Consider the following 7,728-nt stretch of genomic DNA (forward strand, 5'->3'; position numbering starts at 1 on the left):
CGAGGCCAGGAGATCGAGACCATCCTGGTTAACACGGTGAAACCCCGTCTCTACTAAAAATACAAAAAAAAATTTAGCCTGGCGTGGTGGCAGGTGCCTGCAATCCCAGCTATTTGGGAGGCTGAGGCAGGAGAATCGCTTGAATCCGGGAGGTAGAGGTTACAGGGAGCGCAGATCGCACCACTGCACTCCAGCCTGGGCAACAAGAGTGAAACTGTCTCAAAACAAAACAAACAAACAAACAAAAAAACTGGGCCAGGTGTGGTGGCTCACGCCTGGAATCCCAGCACTTTGTGAGGCTGAAGCAGGCAGATCACCTAAGGTCAGGAGTTTGAGACCAGCCTGGCCAACATGGTGAAAACCCGTCTCTACTAAAAATACAAAAATTAGCCGGGTGTGGTGGCAGCTGCCTGTAATCCCAGCTACCTGGGGGGCTGAGGCAGGATAATTGCTTGAACCTGGGAGGTAGAGGTTACAGTGAGCCAAGAGTGCACCATTGCATTCTAGCCTGGGTAACAAAAGCGAAATTCTATCTAAAAAAAAAATATATATATATATATATGCGTGGGTGTGTATGTGCACATATACCATATATACACATATATACATATACACATGTATACACATATATACATATACACATATATACATATATACACATATATACATATATAACACATATATACACATATATACATTTACACATATACACATATATACACATATATACACATATACACATATATACACATACATACATTTACACATATATACACATATATACATATATACACACATATATACATATACACATATACATATATACACATATATACATTTACACATATACACATATATACATATACACATATATACACATACACACATATATAGATATACACATATACATGCATACACATATATACATTCACACATATACACATATATACACATAAATACACATATATACACACATATATACATATACACATATATACATATATACACATATATACATATACACATATATACATATATACACACATATATACATATATACACACATATATACATACACACATATATACACATATATACATTTACACATATACACATATATACACATATATACACATATACACACATATATACACATATACACACATATATACATATGTACACACACATATACATATACACATATACATATATACACATATATACATTTACACATATATACATATACACATATATACACATATATACATATATACACACATATACACATATACATGCATACACATATATACATTCACACATATACACATATATACACATAAATGCCTGGTTGCCTGCACCCGCCAGCCTGTTGCAAATGCTCACAAAAGTCTGAAAACAGGAAATTCTAAAAGAAGGTTTGCTTTTGTTTGACAACCAGACAGGCCAGTGATTTAGAGCCAGACCCGGCTGCTTGCCTCCTGGTCAGCCCTCTCGGAGCAGGCAGGTGACGGCACAAATGTCTCGCACAAATGTTGCCCAGGCTCTGAGAATCCGAGAACGCCTTTTGCTGTTTGCAGTTCACGGGGACCTTCCATCAGAACTTCCATCCCGGGCGGGAGATGCCAGTTCCAGATAAATGCATTTAGATGATTTATTATTCCAATTGATTTAATTAGGGTTTAATTTAATTTAAACTTAATTGGGATAATTAAATTTATAATCAGGATAATTAAATTAATTAATTTAATTAATGAAGTGATTAAATGAAATTATTAAATTAATTAATAAATAATTAAATTTATTAATTTATATTCAATTAATTATAAATAAATTATAAATAAATATAAATTATTAAATATTAATTTAATAATTAAATGATTAAATATTAAATAAATATCTGTAAATATTAATTAAATAAATATTTATAAATTTATATTTAACTAATTAATAAATAATAACATTTATTAATTTATATTAAATTCATTATAAATAAATTATAAATAAATATAACCATATAAATTTATATAGTTTTTAATTTAATAATTTAATAATTAATAATTTAATAATTTAATAATTTAATAATTTAATTTAATAATTTATATTAAATTAATTAATAAATAATTAAATGTATTAATTTATATGAAATTAATTATAAATAAATTATAAATAAATATAACTATAAATTATTAAATATTAATTTAATAATTAAATGATTAAATAACTATTAAATAACTATATGTAAATATTAATTAAATAAATATTATTATAAATCTTAATCAAATAAACATTAAATTAATTAATAATTAAAATTAATTATTAATAAATTTAATTATTTATTAATTATAATTAATTATATGATAAAATAATTTATTAATTAAATTACTTTATTAAATTGTCTTTAATATAATTAATTTTATTAATTGATTTAATTAATAAGGTGAATAAAGTGTTTCATAAATTGATTAAATTTATTAATTGATTTAATTAGGATGATTCCTACATCTCGTACACGTGTTTTTAAGAAACGCCACACACTACAAATTTAGTAATTCCTAAATGTCTTGCAGGCCTTCTCAGAGGACGTGCTGTTTTTCTTTAAATATGGGAACCCTATTTTATCTGTCAGTAAGCAGTCCACACGTTGTAATTTTTTTCTTTCATACGCTGTGAAATATGAGGCATTTTTGCTTCCCCCCAACCCCCTTTCTTTGGAAGACAGGGGTTCCTGCTGTCTGGTTTTGCTCCTGTAGCTGAGCGTTGCTTGGGGCCAGCGAGATTTAAGCGGTGGTTTTGTGCAAAGCTTGGAGCCTGGCTCGTGAAGGCTGCTTACAGAATTATGGATAACGCCGTTATACATGGGACTTCCCACTCTTGCAGCTTCCCAGAGTCAGAGAGGTATTTGTTCTCTGACCAGAGAGCCCTATTTAAAATAAAATAGGACCCACAATGGTGCTGCTGGGCAAAACTTCGTGAGAAATAAAAACTGATAAAAATATGTATATAAATGTTCTGAGAATGAAGCTCTGATTTTTTTTTTTTTTTTTTTTTTTTTTTTTGAGACGGGGTTTTGCTCTTGTTACCCAGGCTGGAGTGCAATGGTGCGATCTGGGCTCACTGCAACCTCTGCCTCCCAGGTTCAAGCGATTCTCCTGCCTCAGCCTCCCAAGTAGCTGGGATTACAGGCGCCCACCACCATGCCTGGCTAATTTTGTATTTTTAGTAGAGATGGGTTTCTCCATGTTGGTCAGGCTGGTCTCGAACTCCTGACTTCAGGTGATCCACCTCCCTGGGCCTCCCAAAGTGCTGGGATTACAGGCATCAGCCACCGTGCCCCGCATATTTTTTTGTTTGTTTTTTCTTTTTTCTTTTTTTGAGACGGAGTTTTGTTCTTGTTGCCCAGGCTGGAGTGCAATGGTGCAATCTGGGCTCACTGCAACCTCCGCCTCCCGGGTTCAAGAGATTCTCCTACCTCAGCCTCCCAAGTAGCTGGCATTACAGGTATGTGCCATCACACCCAGCTAATTTTTGTACTTTTAGTAGAGAGGGGGTTTCTCCATGTTAGCCAGGCTGGTCTCGAACTCCTGACCTCAGATGATCCACCTGCCTCGGCCTCCCAAAGTGCTGGGATTACAGGCCTGGCTCTTGATATATATATATAAATAGATACATATATATACAATATAAATGTTATATATATTAACTATATATAATATACATATTATATAATATATAGTTAATATATAATATAATATATGTTATAAAATATAACATATATTATATTTTATGATATATTATATTATTTTATATATTATATGTTATACAATATAATATATATTATATTTTATAATATATTATATTATTTTATATATTATATAAAATATAATATAAATATATATTATATAATATAAAATATAATATAAATATATATTATATAATATAAAATATAATATAAATATATATTATATAATATAAAATATAATATAAATATATATTATATAATATAAAATATAATATAAATATATATTATATATTATGTATTATAATTATATATAACATATTATATATTATATATTAAATACTATATATAATATATATAATATGTAATATATATTAACTATTATATATTATAATTATCTATTATATATTATAAAAATATATAATATAGTATATAATATAATATATTATCTAAATAATATATAATAGTTAATATATTATATATTACATATAGTAATATATAATATATTATATATTACATATAGTATATATATAGTAATATATAATATATAATAATATAATATATAATATAATATATAATAATATAATATATAATATAATATATATTTAATATATATAATATATATTATATATTATATATTATATAATATATATAATATATATATTATATATAATATATATATAATATATATTATATATTATATATAATATAATATATTATATATAATATCATATATATTATATATATAATATATATAATATTATATATAATATATATTGTATATATACTATATTATATATATATAATATATATATTATATATTATATATATACTATATTAATATATATTATATATATTAATATAATATATAATATATAATATATAATATATAATATATTACATATAGTATATATAGTATAATATATAGTAACTATATATTATATATTATATAATATTTTATATATATTATGTGATATAATATAGATTATATAATATTTTATATATATTATGTAATATAATATATATTATAGAATATTTTATATATATTATGTAATATAATATATATTATAGAATATTTTATATATATTATATAATATAATATATATATAATATATAATATTTTGTATATTATATAATATAAATAATATATTATATTATATAATATATTATATAATATACAATATATTATATAATATATAATATATTATATATATTATATATGTCATATGACATATATAATATATAATATATAATATAATATTTATATATAATTATAATATATAATAGATAAATATATAATATATATAATATATGTTAAATATATATTAAAAACATATTTAATATATATTATATATAGTTAATATATATATTAACTATATATATATATTTTTTAAATCTTGCCCCCATTCCTATCTAAGGGGTCTGGGGAGTCGTGCCCCACAAACCATCCATTCTCATCAGATGGGTTTTATTTAACCTTATATACCATGACTTACTTTCCAACCTGACTCCAGCATCACATTACGAGACAAGGAAAAAAAAATCAGATACTTAACCCCAAAATATGTTTCACTGCCATATCTCGACATGGCCCTGGAAGACCGTTCTTTGTGGGGGGAAATTCGCATCTGCAGAGAATCTGTATTCACACAGCTAGATCTTTTTCTTCCAGGCCGTCCCAATCCTAAAGAGATTAACTAGGAGTCTAGAAACATTTCTCTTCTGCTGTCTCTAAGGGCAGCCACTATGAGACCTCAAAAGAACCTTGCTCTCCACAATCTCTTATCTTAACCCAAACATTTCCTTTCTATGGATCCCAGGTCTTTAAACAAACTCAACCAGTTGTCAACCAATGTTTCAATTCACGGATAGCCTGGAAGACCCACTTTGAATTGTCTCGCCTTTGTGGACTGAACTAACACCTTTCTTTGCTTTCTTTTTCTTTCTCTTTCTTTTTCTTTCTTTCTTTCCTTTCTTTCCTTCCTTTCTTTCCTTTCTTTCTTTTATCTCTTTCCCTTCCTTCCTTCCTTTTTTTCTTGTCTCTTTCCCTGCCTCCGTCTCTTTCTTTCTTCTTTCTTTCTTATGTTTCTTTCTTTTCTCTTTCCCTTCTTCCCTTCCTTCCTTTCTTTCCTTTCTTTCTTTTCTCTCTTTTCCTCCCTCCCTCTCTTTCTTTCTTTCTTCTTTCTTCCTTCCTTCCTTTCTTTTCTCTCTTTCCCTCCCTCCCTCCATCTCTTTCTTTCTTTCCTTTCTTTCTTTTGTCTGTTTCGCTTCCTTCCTTCCTTCCTTTCTTTTCTTTCCTTTCTCTTTCCCTCCCCCGTCTCTCTTTCTTTTCTCTCTTTCCCTCCCTCCCTCCAACTCTCTGTGTTTCTTTCTTCTTTCTTTCTTTTCTTTTCTTTCTTTCTTTCCTTCCTTCCTTCCTTCTTTCTCTTTCTCTCTTTCCCTTCCTTCCTTCCTCTCTTTCTTTTCTTTCTTTTCTCTCTTTCCCTCCCTCCCTCCATCTCTCTCTTTCTTTCTTCCTTTCTTTCTTTCTTTCCTTTTGAGACAGAGTCTCGCTGTGTCGCCCAGGCTGGAGTGCAGTGGCATGATTCAGTCCACTGCAATCTCCGCCTCACTCCTGGGTTTGAGTGTTTCTCCTGCCTCAGCCTCCCGAGTAGCTGGGATAACAGGCACGCGCCACCACGCCCGGCTAATTTTTGTATTTTTAGTAGAGACGGGGTTTCACCATGTTGGCCAGGCTGGTCTTGAACTCCTGACTTCAGGTGATCCGCCCGCCTCGGCCTCTCAAAGTGCTGGGATGACAGGTGTGATCCACAGCGCCCGGCCTCAATAGAAACTTGAAAACAAACTTTACAATACATCGTATAAAGGGAGAGAAAGTGTAATACACGTGCATATCGATTATGAGACTCAATATTTTAAGGCGGCTGATGGAGTCTTCAGATTCACTTGTGGGTCTCAGGTAATTCAAATCAACATTTCAATAGGTTTTTCTGTGGGACTGGAGGAACTGTTTGTAAAATGTAAATGGGAATGGCACTAGAAAGAGAAGGGAATGGGGAGGGGAGGAGGGAAAGGAAGAGGAGGGGGGAGGGAAAAAGAAAGAGGAGAAGGAGGAAGAGGAGGAGGGGGAGAAGGAGGAAGGAGAGAGAGAGGAGGAGGAGGGGAGAAGAGGAGGGAAATGAGGAGGGGAAAAGGCAGAGATGGGGAAGATAGCAGAGGAGGACAAAGAGGAGGAGGAGAGAAGGAGGAGGAAGAGGAGAAGGAGAAGAAGGGGGAAGAGGAAAGGGACGGAGAGAAAGAAGGAGGGGAAGAGACGGAGGAAGGAGAGAAAGAGCGGGGAAGGAGGGGAAGAGAAAGGAGAAGGAGGAGGAGGGAAAGGGAAGAGGAGGGGAGGAGGGGAGAGGAGCAGGTGAAGAGAGGAGGGGGACGAGGAGGAGGGGAAGGAGGAGGAGGAGGGAGGAGCAGGTGAAGAGAGGAGGGGGAGGAGGAGGAGGGGGAGGAGGAGGAGGGGAAGGAGGAGGAGGGAGGAGCAGGTGAAGAGAGGAGGGGGAGGAGGAGGAGGGGGAGGAGGAGGAGGGGAAGGAGGAGGAGGGAGGAGAAGGGGAGGAACAGAAGTGGGGGAGGGGAAGGGAGGAGGAGAAGGGAAGAGGCGGAGTGAGGATGAGAGAGGAGGAGGAGGGGAAGGGAAGAAGGGAAGGGAAAAGGAGGAGAAAGAGAAGGAGGAGGAGGTGGTGGAGGGAGGAGGAGGGAGAGGAGGAGAAGAGGAAGGGAGAAGGAGGGAGGAGGAGGGAGAGGAGGAGAAGAGGAAGGGGGGAGGAGGGAGGAGAAGGGGGAGGAGAAGGGGAGGAGAAGTGGGGGGGAAGGGAGGAGGAAGAGGGAAGAGGAGGAGTGAGGACGAGGGAGGAGGAGGAGGGGAATGGAGGAGGGGACGGGAAAAGGAGGAGAAGAAGAGAAGGAGGAGGGGGAGGAGGAAAGGGGAGGAGGAGGGAGAG

This window comes from Pongo abelii, chromosome X (assembly GCF_028885655.2).
Source record: "Pongo abelii isolate AG06213 chromosome X, NHGRI_mPonAbe1-v2.0_pri, whole genome shotgun sequence".
In the NCBI taxonomy this organism is placed as follows: domain Eukaryota; kingdom Metazoa; phylum Chordata; class Mammalia; order Primates; family Hominidae; genus Pongo; species Pongo abelii.